Below are 26,306 nucleotides of genomic sequence, written 5' to 3'. Positions count from 1 at the left end.
TGCAATTTGTCCTGAGTACACGGATACCCCATATGTGGGGGAAAACCATTGTTTTGGGCACATGGCAGAGCTCAGAAGGAAAGGAGCGCCAGATTTTACTGTTAGGCTAAGTGCACACGTACCGGAACTCTCGCGGAAATTACCTAGAGAATTCCGGAATTCCATTCCGCGGGAAAAATCGCATTTTAAAGTCCCGCGATTTTCCCGCGGAAAAACTAGCATTTTGCAAGCGTATTTAGCTTGCAGAATGCTAGCGTTTTCCAAGCGATCTGTAGCATCGCTTGGAGAACTGATTGACAGGTTGGTCACACTCCTCAAACATAGTGTTTGACGAGTGTGACCAACTTTTTACTACTGAGGCCGCCTATGCGGCATCAGTAGTAAAAGATAGAATGTAAAAAAAAATAAAAAATGGTGTTATTCTCACCTTCCGATGTCCCGCGCATCCGTTCCCAGTAATCCTTTGCGAAAATGCCCGCGATGGCGTCCGTTCTCGCGGGATCGCGATGTCTCGCTGTAATTCGCGATGACGTCGCGCAAATGACCACAAGACTTCACGATCCCGCGAGAACGGACGCCATCGCGGGCATTTTCTCAAAGGATTACTGGGACCGGGAGCGTGGAGAGAGGCGGGAATGCTGCGCGGGATGTCGGGTGAGAATAACAATATTTTTTAAATTCTATTTTTTACAGGGATATAGTACCCAAAGCCCGGAGGACAATCTCCACAGCCACATGCGGGAAGTAAGCGGAACAATGCATTCCTATGGGTGCGGGATCGCCGCGATTCCGCAAATTAATGAGCATGCTGCGTTTTTTACCGCAAAGCGATTCTGCCGCGGTAAAAACCGCAGCATTAGCACAGCATTGTGGAATCCCATAGGAATGCATGGATGCTTATTTTTCGCGTTTTCACGGCAAAATCGCGCGGTTAAAACCGCCACGGAAACGCGAAAAATACGCCACGTGTGAACTCAGCCTTATGGTTTGCAGGTGCCATGACGCACTGAAAGAGCCCATGAGGTGCCAAAACAACCGAACCCCCCATAAGTGACCCCATTTTACGAACTACACCTTTCAATGAATTCATCTAGGGATGCAGTGATCATATTGACACCATGGGTGTGTCACAGAATTTTATACCATTGGGCAGCCATGCGGAGAAACTTGGGAGGGACGGAGCGCTATTTGCCTATTCAAGTGAATGGGTCTGTGTACATGTCAGTGTGTTTCCACAGACCGTGTGTCCATGGGCAAAACACGCTGACATGTCTGTTCTTTTATGTCAGCACAGGCCACAAAACATCCAGCACACGTGTATACACATAACACATGGATGTCATCCATGTGACACGCACTGGAGCCGGGGAAAAAGCGTTACAGTAAGTGCTGTTCCCCGGCACCGGGTGCTGAACACGGCTCTCATCATTATCCCTTGCTTATGCCGATCACCGGCAGAGCAGGAGAGAATGATGAGAGCGAACAGCGCTTACTCTAAAGGGGGTTTTACACATAGCGATATCGCTAGCGATATCGCTATAACGTCACCGATTTTGTGACGTTATAGCGATATCGCTATGTGTGATACTTACCTCCAACCGGCTCCCCCGCTGTCCATCGCTGATCGCGCGAGAATGTCCGGCTCCATTTCTCGTCGGGCGCTTCCTGCTGTGACGACAGGCGCGACGCCTTGAGGCGGGCGGGAGGACGTCTTCATCGCTGTGTGTGAAAGGTGAGTATCGTGCGTTGCATCGCTGTGAGGTCTGCCTGTGTGACAGCTCACTAGCGATCATTTAGCGATGCACCAGCGATCCTGACCGGGTCGTATCGTTGTCGGGATCGCTGGTGCATCGCTAAATGTAAAAGGGCCTTAAGGCTTCTTCCCTGACAACCGTCCTCGTAGCACTGATGCGGCATACGCATGCCACACGTGACAGAAGTATTACACACACGGACACTAATATCTCTGGAAATATCAGGACGTGTGAAAGAGGCGTTATAGCGGGTTTTTCTGTTTGGCTTCTGTCACACACTAAAAGACGCTTTTTATTGCAAAAAATAGTTTTTGCATCACCATATATTGAGAGCTATAATTTTTCCATATTTTGGTCCGCAGAGTCATGTGAGGTCTTGTTTTTTGCAGGACGAGTTGACGTTTTTATTGGTACCATTTTCGGGCACATGACATTTTTTGATCGCTTTTCATTCTGATTTTCGGGAGGCAGAATGAACAAAAACCAGCAATTCATGAATTTCTTTTTTTTTTGAGGGGGGGGGGTTATTTTGTGAAATAATCATGATTTTTTTTTAAAAATTTAATCTATCTATATTATCTAATATATATATATATACACACACACACACACATTATATATATATATATACATATATACATACACACACATACATACACAGCTCTTGTAAAAAATTAAGAGACCTCTGCAAAATTTTCAGTTTGTCTGATTTTTCTCTTTATAGGTATATTTTTGAGTAAAATGTAAATTGCTCTTTCAATCTATAAACTACTGACAAAAAACGAATAAGACGTTTTGCACAATTTGGCCAAATCATGTCTGCCAATCGACCAACGTCGAGGTGGTCTCATAAGACTAATGTGTCACTCCCTATCTATATGATTACATCTCTTAGGCCGGGGTCACACTTGCGAGTGTGATGCGAGAAACTCGCGCGAGTCTCTCACATCAATACCCGGCACTGCTGCTGGCACTTAGGAGTGTGCAGCTGCATATTCTGTGCAGCCGCAGACTCTGGTCCCGAGTGCCGGCGGCAGTGCTGGGTATTGATGCGAGAGACTTGCATGAGTTTCCCGCATCACACTCGCAAGTGTGACTCCGGCCTTAGGCTGATGTCTGAATTCCTGGGTGAATGTGACACCTCTCTCAGTAATGACTGCATTTATGAGTAGGTAGGAACCTGCTGTAATTAAAATCACCACATCAGCCCAAGGCCGGGGTCACACTTACCGTATGAAAAATCGGTCCGAGTCCCCCTACTGAGAGTCGCAGGAGTGTAATGTGAGTATCATGCGAATACAATCCGATTTCTCACACCTAGCATCTGATTTACATCCGAATGCATTGCGATTGTAATGCGATTTTAACATGAGCTTTCACATACAGCAATTCTGTCATTACACATCATTTTCAAACAAAATATTCCTCAAAACACACAGATATATATTATAAATACACACACACACACTTCTCTGGCAAAAATGTGCAGTGCGCAGGTGCCGGGAAAGATCACAGAGTCATTGCCAACTCATGCAGATCTTGCACATGTGCGCCACTCATTTCGCCAGCATCACTGCGGATCTCTAGCTGAGTGTAGGCTTTTAGGCTTCAGATGCACACTGCACATGACTGGAACTTCAGAAGATGCCTTCTTCTGGTCATTCACAATACGATTCTGAAACCGGGAAGCATATACCCAGCTACAGAGGTGCAGCCTAAATGAGCGGCACGCATATGAAAGATTTGCATGGGCTGGTGATGACGCCAGCTCATGATACCATGGAGAAAGGGATAACTAGTCTGGGGAAATTAATGCCTCATCGACTAGTCAAAGCCCTAATTAGGATAAGAAATGGAGACATTATGTTTTTTTAAAACATTTATTTAACTGAACAACGTTATACAGGGCTGGTTAGGTAGGGAATTTACTCATACATGGGTGAATTCTTCTGAGTTGGAGAGCATGGATATGGAGGGCAAAGATATGTTCACTCAGGTAGTAATTAGTGCAGATTTTACATCCAGAAGTAGTTGCATAATACAATACTAGCATTGAGAATGAGATGTTACAAAATCTCTTCCAAAAGCCATTGAGAAAATCCACAGTCAGGGCTGTGGAGTCCGTAACCAAACCACAGACAACTCAATTTGCCAGACTCCCAACCCCAAAGCATTGCCTCACTACTGAGCCTGTACATAAAGGACAGCCACAGATTCATCTCAGCTAAAAGCCCAGGTCCTTAGATCAGGAACAGAACAGACATTTATCGGACGTTTCATAACTCCACAGCACTGGTCACTACTGAGCCTATACATAAAGTGCAGCACATATTCATCTCCACTAAAAGCCCAGATCCTTAGATCAGGAACAGAACAGACATTTATAGGACGTTTCATAACTCCACAGCACTGGTCACTACTGAGCCTATACATAAAGTGCAGCACAGATCACCTCCACTAAAAGCCCAGATCCTTAGATCAGGAACAGAACAGACATTTATAGGACGTTTCATAACTCCACAGCACTGGTCACTACTGATCCTATACATAAAGTGCAGCACATATTCATCTCCACTAAAAGCCCAGATCCTTAGATCAGGAACAGAACAGACATTTATAGGACGTTTCATAACTCCACAGCACTGGTCACTACTGAGCCTATACATAAAGTGCAGCACAGATTCATCTCCACTAAAAGCCCAGATCCTTAGATCAGGAACAGAACAGACATTTATAGGACATTTCATACCTCTGACCCCACAGCACTGGTCACTACTGAGCCTGTACATAAAGTGCAGCACAGATTCATCTCAACTAAAAGCCTTAGATCAGGAAAAGAACATTTAATATCTTTCCCAAATTCTTATGAAACATTTACAGCACAACTCAACTTGTTATGTATTTTAGGAGTCTGTTCCTTTTACAACCAACTCCAACTCCACAAAAATGGACACAGACTAGTCCACAGCCTTGTGACCGCAGGTCAAATTGAACAATGCTGAGGATTTGATATCTGCAGCCTATTAATTTCTGTATGGTTAGTAATTAATCTGTGGTTACAGTAACGTACTGGAAATGGCCATGATTTGTAAACTTGTAGTAGGTCGGAGTCACACTACTGTACAACACGGCCAAGTGCTATGCGAGAAAACATCGCATAGCTCTCAGCCCAGTGTAACTCTAGGGAAAGCTCAGATCTGCAATTATTTTCGCATGCTATATCGGCATGCGAGAACAATCGCAGCATGACTCGGCTCACTCATACACAAGTCTATGGGTGTGAGTGACAATGCACAGCACCCTGATATCACCCGAGTGCAGTGCGATATACGCCGACAGCAGAGATGGAGAAATTAATTTCTCCGCCTCCTCCGAAGCTGTGCTCCAATCCTCTCTGTGCGAGAGGATCAGAGCACAATAGCATTGATACTCGCTCGGCTCCTGCTCTGGTGTGAGCCAAGGGTCATTAGCATATTGCACACAGCATCACTAACATGTTTCTCTCAAGCAAAATGTCCCAGTATTTATTGCAAAAATCACTTTTCATACTTTAAGGCCGGGGTCACACTGGCGAGGAATTCGGCCGAGAGGCGCTAAAAGCACGCATTAGACACGGACCAATGATTCTCTATGGGGTCCCTCGCACCAGCCGTATATTTCTCATCCGTATTCTACGCTCCGTGCCAATCGCAGCATGCTGCGTTTGTCAGCTTACTACGCCCGTAGTACGCCAACGCAAGTCTATGGGTGCGCAAAAAATACGGATTACACACGGACCACACATGTGACTTGCGAGAAATACGCACCCGGTGTCTTTTAGCAAAGCCGGCAATTCAGTGCGCTATACAGTAAACTCACCCTGACAGGTTTAATAAAGAAACGAAAGAATAGATATAGACACATAGAATACATATACTGTATATATATTTATATATATGCATTCTATGTGTCTATATCTATTCTTTGGTTTCTGTTAGAAACCCTGTCATAGGGTTCCATTATATGACCATTTTGCAAGCCTGCGAGAAAATCTCACCATACGGATGCAGACATGCGCAAAATACACGACCACACCTTGATTACGGATGACATACGGAGCACTGTTTAGGGGCCATTCATCCGTATTACGCATGTAAAATACTGACCGTATTCGGTTAGTGTGACCCCGGCCTTATAGAGGTGGGCAGACGCCTGGATGTAAGGGTCCAGCTGAATAGTTATAAAAAGTTCGGGTTCAGGTACCAGAACTGTACTAGGACTCACTCACTTGAATCGGGGACCCAGGTGTGAAAAACTTGTTCCATCATTCCTAAGACGACTCATGGCTGTACTAGCTCAAAAGGGTGCTTCTACTCAATGCTGAGCAAAGGGTCTGAATACTTATGAACATGTGATATTTCAGCTTTTCTTTTTAATAAATTTGCAAAAATTTCTACATTTGTTTTTTTTCAGTCAAGATGGGGTGCAGACACATTAATGAGAAAAAATGAACTTTTTTGAATTTACCAAATGGTTGAAATGAAACAAAGAGTGAAAAGTTTAAAGGGGTCTGGATACTTTCCGTACCCACTGTATCTTTAACCTTTAGGGTATGTGCACACGCTGCGGATTCTGCTGCGTTTCCGCAGCATTTTTGGCTCTGCAGAAACGCAGCAGATTTTGCTGCGTTGTACAGTACCTTTATTTCCTATGGAAATAAAAAAAAGCTGTGCACATGCTGCGTTTTTTTCCGCGCGGTTTTGCTGCGTTTTACAATCCGCAGCATGTCAATTGTTTGGTGCAGGAACGCTGCGGTTTTACACCTCATCCATTATGAGGTGTAAAACCGCAGGGCAAAACCGCAGAAAAAACGCAGATAATCCGCAGATAAACCGCAGCACTTTGTCCTGCGGATTTCCTGCGGTTTTCTCTACAAAATCCGCAGAGACTAAAAACTACGTGTGCACATACCCTTATACCGTATTTCTTACTGCTGCGATCATCTGATCTCTTCTACTTTATATAGTAAAATACAAATGCATGTTCACACACAGGAAATTACACATGCACGCGCATACACATGAAAATACACATAATAATAAATTTTATTTTTATAGCGCCGACATATTCCGCAGCACTTTACATTTCAGAGGGGATTTGTACAGACAATAGACATTACAGCATAACAATAATCACATACAGTAGATTATAACAAAAACCAAGAGGAAAGAGGGCCCTGCTCGCAAGCTTACAGTCTATGAGGAAAGAGGGAGACACGAAAGGTGGGTGGTAACAGTTACCCTGATTGTATGGACCAGTCATAATGTTAAGTGTGTAACAGTACAGACACAGAGGGCTAATGGAGGCATAAAGCATGTGGGAACATGATGCGGGGGACCTGGTTATGGTAAAACTTTTGGCTGTGCCACACAGGGATAGATTAGGTTAATGTGTTGGGGTGGTAGGCCAGTCTGAATAAATGCGTTTTCAGGACACGCTTAAAATTGTGGGGATTGGGGACTAATCGTATTGACCTGGGAAGTGCATACACATGTACGCTCCCACAGAAAAATACACATACACGCTCACACACAGGAAAAATACACATACACGTTCACACACAGGAAAATACACAAGCACGATTATACAGGAAAATACACATGCATGTTCACATACCAAAATACACATGTATGCTCACATGCAGGTTCACACAGGAAAATACAAATGCACACTCACACAGGAAAATACACCTGCATGCTCACACACAGGAAGATACATATACATGCTCGCTCACACAAACAGAAAAATACACATGCACGCACACACACACAGGATAAGACACATGCAGCTCACACACAGGATAATACACATGCACGATCAAACACACAGGAAAATACAAATGCGTACTCAAACACTGTGCACAGAGCACAACAGTGTGATGATCTCTCTGCTGTGCTCTGAACAGGTCGGTGAGGAGAGGCACTGCAGACACTCACCCCAGACGGACCTCCCCTCCCTGGCATCTTCTTCCCCATGCAGGTCCTGTCATCGCACTGTCCAGTGCGTGCGATGACGAGAAAATGAAGCCCACAGCTTACGCTCCGAGGTACAACAAAATGGCCGCAATCTCCTCCCACAGCTGTGACCTGGACAGCCCAGGGCGCATGCCTAGATCACAGCTAATCAGCAGGTGAAGCGGCCTCAATGCTAGAGATGTAGTCACTGTTCGACCGCAGGCTCTTTTATGCCCGTGGCTGCCGTAAGTGAGGTGTGCAAGCGTCATGGTTAGACACCCCCACTAATTAAAATGTCAGCTAAATAGAAAAAATATAAATTAGTTTTGTATTAAAAATTGATTATACAGTCATATGTTAAAGTTTGGGCACCCCTATTAATGTTAACCTTAATTCTTTGTAACAATTTTGTTTTTTGCAATAGCTATTTCAGTTTCATATATCTAATAACTGATGGACTCAGTTATATTTCTGGATTCAAATGAGGTTTATTGTACTAACAGAAAATGTGCAATCTGCATTTAAACAAAATTTTAAAAATTAAAATCATGGCACCTTCCCGCATGTGTAAAAAAGGTAAATACGCATCTGCTAGTTTGCATAAAAGGTGCGGACGTTATGCAGCGTCAAAACCACAGCAGATCCTGAACGTGGGAATGTACCCTAATGCAGTGACATTGAGTACCGCGACAAGCAGAAGTCAATGGCTATGTGCACACGATGCGTTTTCGCGTTTTTTTTAACATTTTACTGACCTGCGTCGGTCTGCGCACGGCCGCCGCTAAGCTCCGCCCCCTGGCCGCTCCGACTATGGGCACATGACACTGCATGCGACCTGTGTACCCCATTTTTAGCAGTGGGTACGCAGGCCGTGCGCAGGTATGCGTTTGTCGGCGCATGCGTCCTTTTAACGGTGCGCCGAGCGCACCAAAATGCAACACTGTGCGTTTGGCGCAGGTAGGGTACGCAGGTCGCATGCAGCGTTATGCGCCCATAGGCGGAGCGGCGGGGGCGGAGCTTAGCGGCGGCCGTGCACAGACCGACGCAGGTCAGTGAAACGCTAGCATGAAACTAGCCTAAATGGTCCAAAAACGCAATGGAATACTTATTGCAAGGTAATTCAATGACAATCCTGAAGTGTTGTGCACATGATCAGGAAATTTCTGTCCGTATTTGCTGCGTTTTATTTTCCGCAGCATGTCAATTCTTTTTGCGTTTCTACAGTGTGTTTTTGACTCATTGACTTCAATTGAGTCAGTCAAATCTGCAGCAAAAATACAGCTGTAAAAAGATTTGCATCTTTGCTGCATTTTTACTGCTTAGGCCTGTTTCACACATCAGTTTTTTCGAATCAGTCAAGATCCGCCGTTTTCCCAAAAAAAAAAGGATCCGCATGCGCGGTCGAAAATGACGGACACGACGCACAAAAAAGTTACATGTAACGTTTTTGTGTGCGTCGCGGCCGCCAAAACACGACGCATCCGTCGCACGATGGATGCGACGTGTGGCCATACGTCGCAATGCGTCGCTAATGCAAGTCTATGGAGAAAAAACGCATCCTGCGGACAACTTTGCAGGATGCGTTTTTTCTCCAAAACGGCGCATTGCGACGTACGTCACACGACGCTAGTGTGAAAGTTGCCTTAGATAAAAGAGAACCTAGAAATGTTTGGTGTCTATGAACTTGTAATGACCTGGAGAATCATAACGGCAGGTCAGTTTTAGCATTTAGTGAACCTAGCATAAAAGCCAAACAAAAAACAAGAGTGGGAATTCACTTTTTTTGCAATTTCACTGCACTTGGAATTTTTTTTCCCATTTTTCTAGTAAAGAACAAATTGTGTCGTTCAAAAGTACAACTCGTCGTGCACATAGCGCAAGTCAGCCTTTTTGTGACTTTCCTCTTGTGGTATCCTTGGGGTTGTAATGCGACCGCCATTCACCTGAATTACACTGTGATGCACCATAGTAACAGCACATAGTGATCTTTGCCATGGGACACGTGTCGCGGCTAAAGTCAGTGTAGCCCAGGTCTTACAAGGTCAGGCACCCTAACAAAACATGCAACTGTCAAACTCCTTGCATACTAAGGCCTGTTCCACACTTCAGTCTTTTGGAATCAGTCTCAATCCGTCAAATTGTGAAAAAAACGGATCCACTGCTGATTGCAAAAAACTGATGCACCAGATCAGTCTTTTTTACGGATTTGTTGCAGCATCCGTCACTGGATTCCGCCATGTGACGGACGGCGACGGATCCGTCGCCAATAGGCATCCATTTTACCAGACAACGGACGGCGACGAATCCATCACCGTCCGTCTTTTCTGCACAGACAAAAAACGTTCTTCTGGACGTTTTTTCCGGCCGATGGACAGGTATTTTATGACGGATCCGTCGCACGGCGGACAAAACGGAAGGCCATCCGGCACAATCCGTCGCTAATACAAGTCTATGGGGAAAAAGACAGATCCGCCAGGCAAATCCGTCGGATCCGTTTTTTTCCGCTGACGGATTTTGACTGACGCTAGAAAACTTAACTGTGAAACAGGCCTAATCCATAAAAAATAAAATTACAACATTGTTACTGCAGTAATCGTACAGATCTGGAGAATCCTGTTTCCATGTTTTCGTTATCACACTATACTCTATAAAACAAAATTTAAAAAAATGATGGCAGAATAATTTTTTCACACCACTTGAGACATTTTTCCCCCGTTTTTCATTACATTATATGGTAAAATAGATGGTGTGATTCAAAGTACAACTGGTGCTGCGCAATAACTAGCTCTAGTATGGCTATGTCGGAAAATAAAACAAAATAAGACTCTTGGAAGAGAAGGAAAAAGCGGAAGCGCAAACAATTAATCAATCACCGGGTCAGAAAAGGGGTTACATGCTACATCTAAACACTCATCAAAATCCTGTCAGGCTAAAGTGACCTAAAAGGCTTTCCACTATTTCCAGCTGCAGTGAACTCTGCGCAGGGGCCGACAAGGAGATAGACAAGGATGAGAGAGAGATTTTAGCGGCTCCCGGGACGGTAGTTAAGGGTTAAAATGCTTCCCAGAGTGAAAAAAGCAGACCGTCACTGCAAATAAAACTTTGCAGGGTTCCTCTCATCCGCCCGGGAGGCGCTAAAATCTTGGCGGGTCCGTACAATAACGTGTGACGGACGACCGTCAGTCAAGATCCGCCAATAATGTAAGTCTATGGGTGTAAAAAACGGATCTGCCCCTTTTTTGGCGGATTCGTTTTTTAAAAATTGGCGGATCTTGACTGACGGGAAAAAACAGATGTGTGAAACAGGTCTTACAGTAACTGTTCTACTAATGCAGTACTAAGTTTAGCTTGCGCTATTTGCCAAGACGGTTGTATATTAATTTCCACCTCTTTATATGGATACCCTTTGCGAGTGCAATACATAAAGCCTGTCATTAGGCATGAAACTACTGAACATTAGGTCCATGCTATTTATTTCGCTACTTCTACAATTCAACGGATTTGCTGCTTATTTCTTTATATAGAAATATCATGAGCAGTGCCGCTAATCTTTATATAGAAATATCACGAGCGGTGCCGCTAATCCTTATATAGAAATATCACGAGCGGTGCCGCTAATCTTTATATAGAAATATCACGAGCGGTGCCGCTAATCTTTATATAGAAATATCACGAGCGGTGCCGCTAATCTTTATATAGAAATATCACGAGCGGTGCCGCTAATCTTTATATAGAAATATCACGAGCGGTGCCGCTAATCTTTATATAGAAATATCACGAGCGGTGCCGCTAATCATTATATAGAAATATGACGAGCGGTGCCGCTAATCTTTATATAGAAATATCACGAGCGGTGCCGCTAATCTTTATATAGAAATATCACGAGCGGTGCCGCTAATCTTTATATAGAAATATCACGAGCGGTGCCGCTAATCTTTATATAGAAATATCACGAGCGGTGCCGCTAATCTTTATATAGAAATATCACGAGCGGTGCCGCTAATCTTTATATAGAAATATCACGAGCGGTGCCGCTAATCTTTATATAGAAATATCACGAGCGGTGCCGCTAATCTTTATATAGAAATATCACGAGCGGTGCCGCTAATCTTTATATAGAAATATCACGAGCGGTGCCGCTAATCTTTATATAGAAATATCACGAGCGGTGCCGCTAATCATTATATAGAAATATGACGAGCGGTGCCGCTAATCTTTATATAGAAATATCACGAGCGGTGCCGCTAATCTTTATATAGAAATATCACGAGCGGTGCCGCTAATCTTTATATAGAAATATCACGAGCGGTGCCGCTAATCTTTATATAGAAATATCACGAGCGGTGCCGCTAATCTTTATATAGAAATATCACGAGCGGTGCCGCTAATCTTTATATAGAAATATCACGAGCGGTGCCGCTAATCTTTATATAGAAATATCACGAGCGGTGCCGCTAATCTTTATATAGAAATATCACGAGCGGTGCCGCTAATCTTTATATAGAAATATCACGAGCGGTGCCGCTAATCTTTATATAGAAATATCACGAGCGGTGCCGCTAATCTTTATATAGAAATATCACGAGCGGTGCCGCTAATCTTTATATAGAAATATCACGAGCGGTGCCGCTAATCTTTATATAGAAATATCACGAGCGGTGCCGCTAATCTTTATATAGAAATATCACGAGCGGTGCCGCTAATCTTTATATAGAAATATCACGAGCGGTGCCGCTAATCTTTATATAGAAATATCACGAGCGGTGCCGCTAATCTTTATATAGAAATATCACGAGCGGTGCCGCTAATCTTTATATAGAAATATCACGAGCGGTGCCGCTAATCTTTATATAGAAATATCACGAGCGGTGCCGCTAATCTTTATACAGAAATATCACGAGCGGTGCCGCTAATCCTTATATAGAAATATCACGAGCGGTGCCGCTAATCTTTATATAGAAATATCACGAGCGGTGCCGCTAATCTTTATATAGAAATATCACGAGCGGTGCCGCTAATCTTTATATAGAAATATCACGAGCGGTGCCGCTAATCTTTATATAGAAATATCACGAGCGGTGCCGCTAATCTTTATATAGAAATATCACGAGCGGTGCCGCTAATCTTTATATAGAAATATCACGAGCGGTGCCGCTAATCTTTATATAGAAATATCACGAGCGGTGCCGCTAATACTTATATAGAAATATCACGAGCGGTGCCGCTAATCTTTATATAGAAATATCACGAGCGGTGCCGCTAATCTTTATATAGAAATATCACGAGCGGTGCCGCTAATCTTTATATAGAAATATCACGAGCGGTGCCGCTAATCTTTATATAGAAATATCACGAGCGGTGCCGCTAATCTTTATATAGAAATATCACGAGCGGTGCCGCTAATCTTTATATAGAAATATCACGAGCGGTGCCGCTAATCTTTATATAGAAATATCACGAGCGGTGCCGCTAATCTTTATATAGAAATATCACGAGCGGTGCCGCTAATCTTTATATAGAAATATCACGAGCGGTGCCGCTAATCTTTATATAGAAATATCACGAGCGGTGCCGCTAATCTTTATATAGAAATATCACGAGCGGTGCCGCTAATCTTTATATAGAAATATCACGAGCGGTGCCGCTAATCTTTATATAGAAATATCACGAGCGGTGCCGCTAATCTTTATATAGAAATATCACGAGCGGTGCCGCTAATCTTTATATAGAAATATCACGAGCGGTGCCGCTAATCTTTATATAGAAATATCACGAGCGGTGCCGCTAATCTTTATATAGAAATATCACGAGCGGTGCCGCTAATCTTTATATAGAAATATCACGAGCGGTGCCGCTAATCTTTATATAGAAATATCACGAGCGGTGCCGCTAATCTTTATATAGAAATATCACGAGCGGTGCCGCTAATCTTTATATAGAAATATCACGAGCGGTGCCGCTAATCTTTATATAGAAATATCACGAGCGGTGCCGCTAATCCTTATATAGAAATATCACGAGCGGTGCCGCTAATCTTTATATAGAAATATCACGAGCGGTGCCGCTAATCTTTATATAGAAATATCACGAGCGGTGCCGCTAATCCTTATATAGAAATATCACGAGCGGTGCCGCTAATCTTTATATAGAAATATCACGAGCGGTGCCGCTAATCCTTATATAGAAATATCACGAGCGGTGCCGCTAATCTTTATATAGAAATATCACGAGCGGTGCCGCTAATCTTTATATAGAAATATGACGAGCGGTGCCGCTAATCTTTATATAGAAATATCACGAGCGGTGCCGCTAATCTTTATATAGAAATATCACGAGCGGTGCCGCTAATCTTTATATAGAAATATCACGAGCGGTGCCGCTAATCTTTATATAGAAATATCACGAGCGGTGCCGCTAATCTTTATATAGAAATATCACGAGCGGTGCCGCTAATCTTTATATAGAAATATCACGAGCGGTGCCGCTAATCTTTATATAGAAATATCACGAGCGGTGCCGCTAATCTTTATATAGAAATATCACGAGCGGTGCCGCTAATCTTTATATAGAAATATCACGAGCGGTGCCGCTAATCTTTATATAGAAATATCACGAGCGGTGCCGCTAATCTTTATATAGAAATATCACGAGCGGTGCCGCTAATCTTTATATAGAAATATCACGAGCGGTGCCGCTAATCTTTATATAGAAATATCACGAGCGGTGCCGCTAATCTTTATATAGAAATATCACGAGCGGTGCCGCTAATCTTTATATAGAAATATCACGAGCGGTGCCGCTAATCTTTATATAGAAATATCACGAGCGGTGCCGCTAATCTTTATATAGAAATATCACGAGCGGTGCCGCTAATCTTTATATAGAAATATCACGAGCGGTGCCGCTAATCTTTATATAGAAATATCACGAGCGGTGCCGCTAATCTTTATATAGAAATATCACGAGCGGTGCCGCTAATCTTTATATAGAAATATCACGAGCGGTGCCGCTAATCCTTATATAGAAATATCACGAGCGGTGCCGCTAATCTTTATATAGAAATATCACGAGCGGTGCCGCTAATCTTTATACAGAAATATCACGAGCGGTGCCGCTAATCCTTATATAGAAATATCACGAGCGGTGCCGCTAATCTTTATATAGAAATATCACGAGCGGTGCCGCTAATCTTTATATAGAAATATCACGAGCGGTGCCGCTAATCTTTATATAGAAATATCACGAGCGGTGCCGCTAATCTTTATATAGAAATATCACGAGCGGTGCCGCTAATCTTTATATAGAAATATCACGAGCGGTGCCGCTAATCTTTATATAGAAATATCACGAGCGGTGCCGCTAATCTTTATATAGAAATATCACGAGCGGTGCCGCTAATACTTATATAGAAATATCACGAGCGGTGCCGCTAATCTTTATATAGAAATATCACGAGCGGTGCCGCTAATCTTTATATAGAAATATCACGAGCGGTGCCGCTAATCTTTATATAGAAATATCACGAGCGGTGCCGCTAATCTTTATATAGAAATATCACGAGCGGTGCCGCTAATCTTTATATAGAAATATCACGAGCGGTGCCGCTAATCTTTATATAGAAATATCACGAGCGGTGCCGCTAATCTTTATATAGAAATATCACGAGCGGTGCCGCTAATCTTTATATAGAAATATCACGAGCGGTGCCGCTAATCTTTATATAGAAATATCACGAGCGGTGCCGCTAATCTTTATATAGAAATATCACGAGCGGTGCCGCTAATCTTTATATAGAAATATCACGAGCGGTGCCGCTAATCTTTATATAGAAATATCACGAGCGGTGCCGCTAATCTTTATATAGAAATATCACGAGCGGTGCCGCTAATCTTTATATAGAAATATCACGAGCGGTGCCGCTAATCTTTATATAGAAATATCACGAGCGGTGCCGCTAATCTTTATATAGAAATATCACGAGCGGTGCCGCTAATCTTTATATAGAAATATCACGAGCGGTGCCGCTAATCCTTATATAGAAATATCACGAGCGGTGCCGCTAATCTTTATATAGAAATATCACGAGCAGTGCCGCTAATCTTTATATAGAAATATCACGAGCGGTGCCGCTAATCCTTATATAGAAATATCACGAGCGGTGCCGCTAATCTTTATATAGAAATATCACGAGCAGTGCCGCTAATCCTTATATAGAAATATCACGAGCGGTGCCGCTAATCTTTATATAGAAATATCACGAGCAGTGCCGCTAATCTTTATATAGAAATATCACGAGCGGTGCCGCTAATCTTTATATAGAAATATCACGAGCGGTGCCGCTAATCTTTATATAGAAATATCACGAGCGGTGCCGCTAATCTTTATATAGAAATATCACGAGCGGTGCCGCTAATCTTTATATAGAAATATCACGAGCGGTGCCGCTAATCTTTATATAGAAATATCACGAGCGGTGCCGCTAATCTTTATATAGAAATATCACGAGCGGTGCCGCTAATCTTTATATAGAAATATCATGTGCAGTGCCGCTAATCTTTATACAGAAATATCACGAGCGGTGCCGCTAATCTTTATATAGAAATATCACGAGCAGTGCCGCTAATCTTTATATAGAAATATCACGAGCAGTGCCGCTAATCTTTATATAGAAATATCACGAGCGGTGCCGCTAATCTTTATATAGAAATATCACGAGCGGTGCCGCTAATCTTTATATAGAAATATCACGAGCGGTGCCGCTAATCTTTATATAGAAATATCACGAGCGGTGCCGCTAATCTTTATATAGAAATATCACGAGCGGTGCCGCTAATCCTTATATAGAAATATCACGAGCGGTGCCGCTAATCTTTATATAGAAATATCACGAGCGGTGCCGCTAATCCTTATATAGAAATATCACGAGCAGTGCCGCTAATCTTTATATAGAAATATCACGAGCAGTGCCGCTAATCTTTATATAGAAATATCACGAGCGGTGCCGCTAATCTTTATATAGAAATATCACGAGCGGTGCCGCTAATCCTTATATAGAAATATGACGAGCGGTGCCGCTAATCTTTATATAGAAATATGACGAGCGGTGCCGCTAATCTTTATATAGAAATATCACGAGCGGTGCCGCTAATCTTTATATAGAAATATCACGAGCGGTGCCGCTAATCTTTATATAGAAATATCACGAGCGGTGCCGCTAATCTTTATATAGAAATATCACGAGCGGTGCCGCTAATCTTTATATAGAAATATCACGAGCGGTGCCGCTAATCTTTATATAGAAATATCACGAGCGGTGCCGCTAATCTTTATATAGAAATATCACGAGCGGTGCCGCTAATCTTTATATAGAAATATCACGAGCGGTGCCGCTAATCCTTATATAGAAATATCACGAGCGGTGCCGCTAATCCTTATATAGAAATATCACGAGCGGTGCCGCTAATCTTTATATAGAAATATCACGAGCGGTGCCGCTAATCTTTATATAGAAATATCACGAGCGGTGCCGCTAATCTTTATATAGAAATATCACGAGCGGTGCCGCTAATCCTTATATAGAAATATCACGAGCAGTGCCGCTAATCTTTATATAGAAATATCACGAGCGGTGCCGCTAATCTTTATATAGAAATATCACGAGCGGTGCCGCTAATCTTTATATAGAAATATCACGAGCGGTGCCGCTAATCTTTATATAGAAATATCACGAGCGGTGCCGCTAATCTTTATATAGAAATATCACGAGCGGTGCCGCTAATCTTTATATAGAAATATCACGAGCGGTGCCGCTAATCTTTATATAGAAATATCACGAGCGGTGCCGCTAATCCTTATATAGAAATATCACGAGCGGTGCCGCTAATCTTTATATAGAAATATCACGAGCGGTGCCGCTAATCCTTATATAGAAATATCACGAGCGGTGCCGCTAATCTTTATATAAAAATATCACGAGCAGTGCCGCTAATCTTTATATAGAAATATCACGAGCAGTGCCGCCTAGCAGTGACCACGTTTCCCGCCTACCAGTGACCGCGCTTCCGCCAATTTGTGACCACTAGCTTCTGTGCGTAGGCGTAGTACGTCTCACGTTTTCCCGCCGAAATTGCCCGCAGTCTATGTCGCCTGCTCCAGCAGAACTGCGCAGTTATAAACATCGGCATGACAGATTCTATCGCGCAGTTCTCACTTGTGACATAATAAAGGTAAATGCTAGACTGTATGGGCTCCTTCCAGGTGTGATGTCAGCTCTGGGGGCGTGTCATACCAGGGGGGGCGTGTTCTGACAGCAAAGGCAGGAAGAGAAGACGCCATTACACGTCTCTGCCGTCTGGTGCAGGGAGAGAAGCCTCCATTACATACTGTCTTAGCTGTCTCTATGGCGCCGGCGTCTGTGAGCAGTGTGGAGTTAGGTCAGCAGCGTCGGTGACAGGCAGGAGGGTTTAGTAACAGGTTGGTGTCTTAGATGTTTGGTTGATGGGGCTAACTAGTGGGATTTGGGGGCTTACCTGGGAGCTGTTGGGTTCCCGGAGGGGAGGGGGAATTAATGCACGCTGGTTGGGTCGGTGGGTTAATGCATGCTTACGGGCTCTATTTGGGTTCGGGGGGGGGGGGGTGTTAATGCACGCTTTTGGGTAGGGGTTAATGCATGCTTACGGGGTCTGTTTAGGGTCTTGAGGGGTTAATGCTTGTGGGGTCTGCTTGGGCTCCCAGAGGGGTTAATGAATGCTTGCAAGGTCTATTTGGGGTCCGGGGGGTTTATGCATGCTTGTGGGGTCTGGTTGGGGGCTTGGGATATATAATGCATGCTTGTGGGGTCTGGTTGTACTTTGGGGGGGTTCTAATATATGCTTGTGGGGCCTGTTTGGGGCAGGGGTGATGGGGGTTAATGCACGCTTACGGGTCTGGTGGGGTCCGGGGAGGGTTAATGCATGCTTGTGGGGTCTGGCTGTACTTTTGGGGGGGGGTTAATGCATGCTTGTGGAGTGTTTGGGGCAGGGGGTTAATCCACGCTTACGGGTCTGGTGGGGTCCGGGGGGGTTAATGCATGCTTCTGGGGGGTGGTGGGGTTAATGCACGCTTGTGGGGTCTGGTTGTACGTTGGGGGGTACTAATGCATGCTTCTGGGGTCTGTTTGGGGCAGGGGTTAATGCACGCTTGAGGGGTCTGTTTGGGGCAGGGGGGTGGGGGTTAATGCACGCTCGTGGGGGTCTGGTTGTACTTGGGGGGGGGGGGGGTTTACTAATGCATTTTTGTGGGGTCTGGTTGTACTTCGGGGGGTACTAATGCATGCATTTGAGGTCTGCTTTGGGCTCCCAGGGGGGTTATTGCACGCTTGCAGGGTATGTTTTGTCAGGGGGGTGGGGGTTAATGCACACTTGTGGGGTCTGCTTGGGCTCCCAGGGGTGTTAAGGCTGGCTTGTGGGGTCTGTTTGGTCGGGGGGGGTTAATGCACGCTTGTGGGGTCTGGTTGGGTCCTGGGGGGGTTAATGCACGTCTGAGGGGTCTGGTTGGGTCTCCAGGGGGGTGTTAATGCACGCTCCTGGGGTCTGGCTGGGTACAGGGTGTGTTAGTGCACGTTTGTGGTGTCTGGTAGTCCCGGGAGAGAGGGGTTAATGCACGTTTGTGGTGTCTGGTAGTCCCGGGAGAGAGGGGTTAATGCACGCTTGTGGTGTCTGGTAGTCCCGGGGGGGGGGGGGGTTAATGCACGCTTGTGGTGTCTGGTAGTCCCGGGAGAGGGGGGTTGATGATGCACGCTTGTGGTGTCTGGTAGTCCCGGGAGAGGGGGGTTGATGATGCACGCTTGTGGTGTCTGGTAGTCCCGGGAGAGGGGGGTTGATGATGCACGCTTGTGGTGTCTGGTAGTCCCGGGAGAGGGGGGTTGATGATGCACGCTTGTGGTGTCTGGTAGTCCCGGGAGAGGGGGGTTGATGATGCACGCTTGTGGTGTCTGGTAGTCCCGGGAGAGGGGGGTTGATGATGCACGCTTGTGGTGTCTGGTAGTCCCGGGAGAGGGGGGTTGATGATGCACGCTTGTGGTGTCTGGTAGTCCCGGGAGAGGGGGGTTGATGATGCACGCTTGTGGTGTCTGGTAGTCCCGGGAGAGGGGGGTTGATGATGCACGCTTGTGGTGTCTGGTAGTCCCGGGAGAGGGGGGTTGATGATGCACGCTTGTGGGGTCTGGTAGTCCCGGGAGAGGGGGGTTGATGATGCACGCTTGTGGGGTCTGGTTGGGGGTTAATACACGCTTGTGGGCTCTGGTTGTATTTCGGGGGGGTACTAATGCATGCTTGTGGGGTCTGCTTGGGCTCCCAGGAGGGTTAATGCACGCTTGCCGTGTCTGGTTGGGTCCGGGGGGGGGTGTTAATGCACGCTTGCCGTGTCTGGTTGGGTCCCGGGGGGGTGTTAATGCACGCTTGCCGTGTCTGGTTGGGTCCCGGGGGGGTTAATGCACGCTTGCCGTGTCTGGTTGGGTCCCGGGGGGGTTAATGCACGCTTGCTGTGTCTGGTTGGGTCCCGGGGGGGTGTTAATGCACGCTTGCCGTGTCTGGTTGGGTCCCGGGGGGGTTAATGCACGCTTGCCGTGTCTGGTTGGGTCCTGGGGGGGTTAATGCACGCTTGCCGTGTCTGGTTGGGTCCTGGGGGGGGTTAATGCACGCTTGCCGTGTTTGGTTGGGTCCTGGGGGGGGTTAATGCACGCTTGCCGTGTTTGGTTGGGTCCCGGGGGGTTAATGCACGCTTGCCGTGTTTGGTTGGGTCCCGGGGGGAGGTTAATGCACACGCAGGGTTGGGTAGTCCTGGGGGGGGTTAATGCACGATTGTGTGTTCTGTTTGGGTCCCGGGGGGGTTAATGCACGTTTTTGAGGTCTGGTTGGGCTCCCGGGGGATTAATGCACGCTTGCCGTGTTTGGTTGGGTCCCGGGGGGGTTAATGCACGCTTGCCGTGTTTGGTTGTGTCCCGGGGGGAGGTTAATGCACACGCAGGGTTGGGTAGTCCTGGGGGGGGGGGTTAATGCACGATTGTGTGTTCTGTTTGGGTCCCGGGGGGGTTAATGCACGTTTTTGAGGTCTGGTTGGGCTCCCGGGGGATTAATGCACGCTTATGGGTTCTGGTTGGATCTCAGGGGTGGTTAATGTACGCTTGTGGGTTCTGTTTGGATCTCCGGCTGGATTAATGCATGCATGTGGGGTCTGGGTGGGCTCCTTACTGTGGGGGGGGATTAGTGCACGTTTTTGTGGTTTGGTCGGGCTCCGGGGGGGGTTAATGCATGCTTTTGGGGTCTAGTTGGGCCCTGGGGGGGTTAATGCACGTTTGCGGGGTCTGAGTGGACCCTGCATTAACCCACCCCAGATCCCACAAGCGCGGAGGGTTTAATTCACACTTGTGTGTCTGGTTGGGCTCACGGGGAGGGGGTTAATGCATGCGTTTGTTGTCTGGTGGGCTCCTTGGGGGTCTAATGCAGGGCCCAACCAGACCTCTCAAGCGTGCATTAACCCTTCCCCGGGGCCCTACCAGACCCCACAAGCATGCGTTAATCGACCCCCAGAAGCCCAACCAGACCCCACGAGCTTGCATTATCCCTAGTAGGGCCCCCCGGGGACAAACAGACCCCACAAGCGTGCATTAACTCCTCCTGGTCAGGCTGGGATCTTGGGGCAGGGGGGATTTAATGCGCAATTGTGGTGTCTTGGGAACTTGATGCTAGGGCAACGGGGCCTGTCTGCATCTGTTGTGACTTGAAAGGGATGGATTGATTTTGGGGTAGGCGCTCGACTGGTAGGGCTTTTTGTTTGGGGAAGAGGTGCCATCTGGTGGGGGTTTATACTTTCGGGGGATGGACATCCAACAGGGGTTTATGATGGGGAAGCTGGACAACCAATGGGACTTAGGCTGGGAGGGGGTGGACGTCCGATGAGGTTTTATGTGGGGGGTGAATGTCCAATGATGGTTTTATGCTGGGAATGGCATCCAATAGGGGCTTAAGGGGGGTGGATGTCCGATAGGGGCTTAGGCTTAAGGGGGGTGGACGTCCGATGAAGGTTTATGCTGGGGGGGTGGACGTCCGATGGGGGTTTATGCCGGGGTGGACGTCCGATGGGGGTTCATTCTGGGGGGTGGACGTCTGATAGGGTTTTATGCTTGGGGGCGTGTGGACGTCGGATGGGGGGCTTATGCTTGGGGGCGTGTGGACGTCGGATGGGGGCTTATGCTTGGGGGCGTGTGGACGTCCGATGGGGGCTTATGCTTGGGGGCGTGTGGACGTCCGATGGGGGCTTATGCTTGGGGGCGTGTGGACGTCCGATGGGGGCTTATGCTTGGGGGCGTGTGGACGTCCGATGGGGGCTTATGCTTGGGGGCGTGTGGACGTCCGATGGGGGCTTATGCTTGGGGGCGTGTGGACGTCCGATGGGGGCTTATGCTTGGGGGCGTGTGGACGTCCGATGGGGGCTTATGCTTGGGGGCGTGTGGACGTCCGATGGGGGCTTATGCTTGGGGGCGTGTGGACGTCCGATGGGGGCTTATGCTTGGGGGCGTGTGGACGTCCGATGGGGGCTTATGCTTGGGGGCGTGTGGACGTCCGATGGGGGCTTATGCTTGGGGGCGTGTGGACGTCCGATGGGGGCTTATGCTTGGGGGCGTGTGGACGTCCGATGGGGGCTTATGCTTGGGGGCGTGTGGACGTCCGATGGGGGCTTATGCTTGGGGGCGTGTGGACGTCCGATGGGGGCTTATGCTTGGGGGCGTGTGGACGTCCGATGGGGGCTTATGCTTGGGGGCGTGTGGACGTCCGATGGGGGCTTATGCTTGGGGGCGTGTGGACGTCCGATGGGGGCTTATGCTTGGGGGCGTGTGGACGTCCGATGGGGGCTTATGCTTGGGGGCGTGTGGACGTCCGATGGGGGCTTATGCTTGGGGGCGTGTGGACGTCCGATGGGGGCTTATGCTTGGGGGCGTGTGGACGTCCGATGGGGGCTTATGCTTGGGGGCGTGTGGACGTCCGATGGGGGCTTATGCTTGGGGGCGTGTGGACGTCCGATGGGGGCTTATGCTTGGGGGCGTGTGGACGTCCGATGGGGGCTTATGCTTGGGGGCGTGTGGACGTCCGATGGGGGCTTATGCTTGGGGGCGTGTGGACGTCCGATGGGGGCTTATGCTTGGGGGCGTGTGGACGTCCGATGGGGGCTTATGCTTGGGGGCGTGTGGACGTCCGATGGGGGCTTATGCTTGGGGGCGTGTGGACGTCCGATGGGGGCTTATGCTTGGGGGCGTGTGGACGTCCGATGGGGGCTTATGCTTGGGGGCGTGTGGACGTCCGATGGGGGCTTATGCTTGGGGGCGTGTGGACGTCCGATGGGGGCTTATGCTTGGGGGCGTGTGGACGTCCGATGGGGGCTTATGCTTGGGGGCGTGTGGACGTCCGATGGGGGCTTATGCTTGGGGGCGTGTGGACGTCCGATGGGGGCTTATGCTTGGGGGCGTGTGGACGTCCGATGGGGGCTTATGCTTGGGGGCGTGTGGACGTCCGATGGGGGCTTATGCTTGGGGGCGTGTGGACGTCCGATGGGGGCTTATGCTTGGGGGCGTGTGGACGTCCGATGGGGGCTTATGCTTGGGGGCGTGTGGACGTCCGATGGGGGCTTATGCTTGGGGGCGTGTGGACGTCCGATGGGGGCTTATGCTTGGGGGCGTGTGGACGTCCGATGGGGGCTTATGCTTGGGGGCGTGTGGACGTCCGATGGGGGCTTATGCTTGGGGGCGTGTGGACGTCCGATGGGGGCTTATGCTTGGGGGCGTGTGGACGTCCGATGGGGGCTTATGCTTGGGGGCGTGTGGACGTCCGATGGGGGCTTATGCTTGGGGGCGTGTGGACGTCCGATGGGGGCTTATGCTTGGGGGCGTGTGGACGTCCGATGGGGGCTTATGCTTGGGGGCGTGTGGACGTCCGATGGGGGCTTATGCTTGGGGGCGTGTGGACGTCCGATGGGGGCTTATGCTTGGGGGCGTGTGGACGTGCGCGTGGGGGCGTGTGGACGTGCGCGTGGGGGCGTGTGGACGTCCGATGGGGGGCCTGTGCGCTTGGGGGCGTGTGGACGTGCGTGTGGGGGGCCTGTGCGCTTGGGGGCGTGTGGACGTGCGCGTGGGGGGCCTGTGCGCTTGGGGGCGTGTGGACGTCCGCGTGGGGGGCCTGTGCGCTTGGGGGCGTGTGGACGTCCGCGTGGGGGGCCTGTGCGCTTGGGGGCGTGTGGACGTCCGCTGGGGGGCCTGTGCGCTTGGGGGCGTGTGGACGTCCGATGGGGGGCCTGTGCGCTTGGGGGCGTGTGGACGTCCGATGGGGGGCCTGTGCGCTTGGGGGCGTGTGGACGTCCGATGGGGGGCCTGTGCGCTTGGGGGCGTGTGGACGTCCGATGGGGGGCCTGTGCGCTTGGGGGCGTGTGGACGTCCGATGGGGGGCCTGTGCGCTTGGGGGCGTGTGGACGTCCGATGGGGGGCCTGTGCGCTTGGGGGCGTGTGGACGTCCGATAGGGGGTTTTGCTTGGGGGTGGAGGGTGCATGATGGGGATTTATGCTTGGGGGAAGGGGGCATTTGGGCTTTGATGGGTTTATCCTGTGGGGTCCACTGCTTAGTGTGAGGTGGAGGTTTATGATTGGACAGGGGGGGGTGGTTACCCTGTGTGGCCCTCTGGTTGGTGTGCGGGGTGGTTAATGCTTCATTGGGGCACACAAAAAGCTATGTTTGTATGCTGCTTATGCTAGGAGGGAACACTACTAACTGGCATGAAGCTAATCCGTTTTCGCTTAGTGTCAGTAGGAGGCAGACATGGGTCTGGACCACCCAGGCTGGTTTCTGCCTTAGGTCTTCATTTTTTTTTTATTAATGATTTCCCTTTTTTCTTTCAGATATGGCTTTTAAGGGCGACAGAGTCGAGTTATCACTCTGATCTCCCACCTAGAATTGTCACTACCATATCTTCTGTGGTCTACGAGGCAGGGCCTTAACACATCAAGAGTGTTTGCGGTTTTCCGGCGGACAGTCCTTGCCACTAATCCCCTACCCTCTCGCCCCCCAGAGCCAGATAGAGTAGGGAGGGAAGACAAATCCATTACCTGCCAGTCGCCTGAAAGTCTGTGTAAAGGTTAGGATTTGAAATCTTCAGGATAGGTATATCCTACCAGGCAGTGAGGGGGCTCCATTAAAAAAATGAAGGGACAAGACAAATATGTCCTAGTTTTCCCCTGAGCAATATGGACATCTCCTGGGGAAACCTTCCTATTCATGCGGCCTCCACGTTTGACAGAGGCTCCTGCGACCCTACTCTTAAAAATCCAGGCTCTTGTCTAGCCTCTGGTGGCTGGGCCACACCACCTGCGCCCTGAACAATCATGCACGCCATCTTTCTAGTGCTTCCTGCCCTCTACCTATCAGGGTAAGAGTACTTTTCTTCTGCAACAGAAGACTAAACTGCTTCCCAAGAGGTGCACAGTCCAATTGTGGTTTCGGAAATGTTCAGTCCAAAAAAGCAACCAACAGGACAACTCCCCTACCCGCCAGGAAAAGAAACATTCCTTCAGGCCCAACCCCCTCCTGGCGTCCACAAACCCATCAGCGCTGGTCTACTACGCCTGGATCTAGCAGACTCCCTTTGGCATGACAGGGCGTTCCCACCTTGGATGTCTTTCAGGGTTGGCTGCCATCTCCTTCACTATTCAAGGCTGGTATTATGATATCTGGTCCTAGACACCAGAAGCAGGCCATGGGGGGGGCCGAGCCACAGGCCCTTCAGTCATGCCCGCATGCACCAACATCATATTACAGTTGTACAATACATAGAAATGCATTGCATGAAACAAGCAAAAATTTTCAATGCAAAAAAACGCACTTTTATAAAATTAAAGGTTTCTATATATGTAAATGTTATTTAGCCAATATTTCTGTAAGTAAAAGTCTGAGATTTCTGTGGGAAATCTTAATTTGTTCCTCTTAAACTGGTTCTGAATGTAAATAAAACATTGCTCTGATTTAAGTCTCCATGTTGTAATTTAGCCTTTTATTTCATGCATGGACAAGCCCATTGATGCATCTGTGTAAGGCCCCTTTCACACTTCAGTTTTTTGCATCAGTCAAGATCTGCCAAAAGGACGGATGGTGCATCCGTTTTAGTACTGATGCCAACGGATGTCACCCGTCCGTTTTTTTGACAGATCCGACAAATGAAGAATTTTAAAGGAATCGCAGCCTGGAAAAGGAGAGAGAGAGATTTTTTTTTTTTGTCCGGCAGCCAGAAAGAATTTCGGGTTAAATGAGTGTCTGGAGGATCCCCCACAGAAAAAAACGTTGCAAGCTCCGTTTTGAAATCTTTGAGGATGGTGACGGACAGGAACTTTTGGCGGATCCGCAAAAAAACGGATGCAACGGACGTCAATCCGTCAATAATGGAAGTCGATGGGGAAAAAAACGGATCCTCAAAAGAAAATTGCGGATCCGTTTTTTTTCAATACCTGGCGGATTGTGACTGATTGTAAAAAAACTGAAGTGTG

General features: G+C 47.8%; 2 long non-coding RNA genes across 2 annotated transcripts in view; one reads left to right on the top strand and one right to left on the bottom strand.

Moving 5' to 3' along the window:
• Positions 1 to 17,950, bottom strand: part of LOC141087493 (uncharacterized) — a 29,882-nt gene extending 11,932 nt beyond the window's left edge. Inside the window, exon 1 of the long non-coding RNA XR_012231671.1 lies at positions 17,795 to 17,950. This is a non-coding gene — a long non-coding RNA (uncharacterized lncRNA). The remainder of the gene's footprint in view (positions 1 to 17,794) is intronic.
• Positions 17,951 to 18,050: 100 nt separating this feature from the next.
• On the top strand, positions 18,051 to 25,797 carry LOC141087492 (uncharacterized). The gene is made up of 2 exons (XR_012231670.1): positions 18,051 to 18,220; positions 24,669 to 25,797. It is a non-coding gene; the product is annotated as an uncharacterized lncRNA (long non-coding RNA).
• The last annotated feature ends 509 nt before the right edge of the window (positions 25,798 to 26,306 follow it).

The sequence above is a fragment of the Dendrobates tinctorius genome, unplaced genomic scaffold, assembly GCF_039654945.1.
Source record: "Dendrobates tinctorius isolate UK_male_01 unplaced genomic scaffold, ASM3965494v1 ptg000034l, whole genome shotgun sequence".
In the NCBI taxonomy this organism is placed as follows: Eukaryota; Metazoa; Chordata; class Amphibia; order Anura; family Dendrobatidae; genus Dendrobates; species Dendrobates tinctorius.
This window is presented reverse-complemented; position numbering and strand designations above follow the sequence as displayed.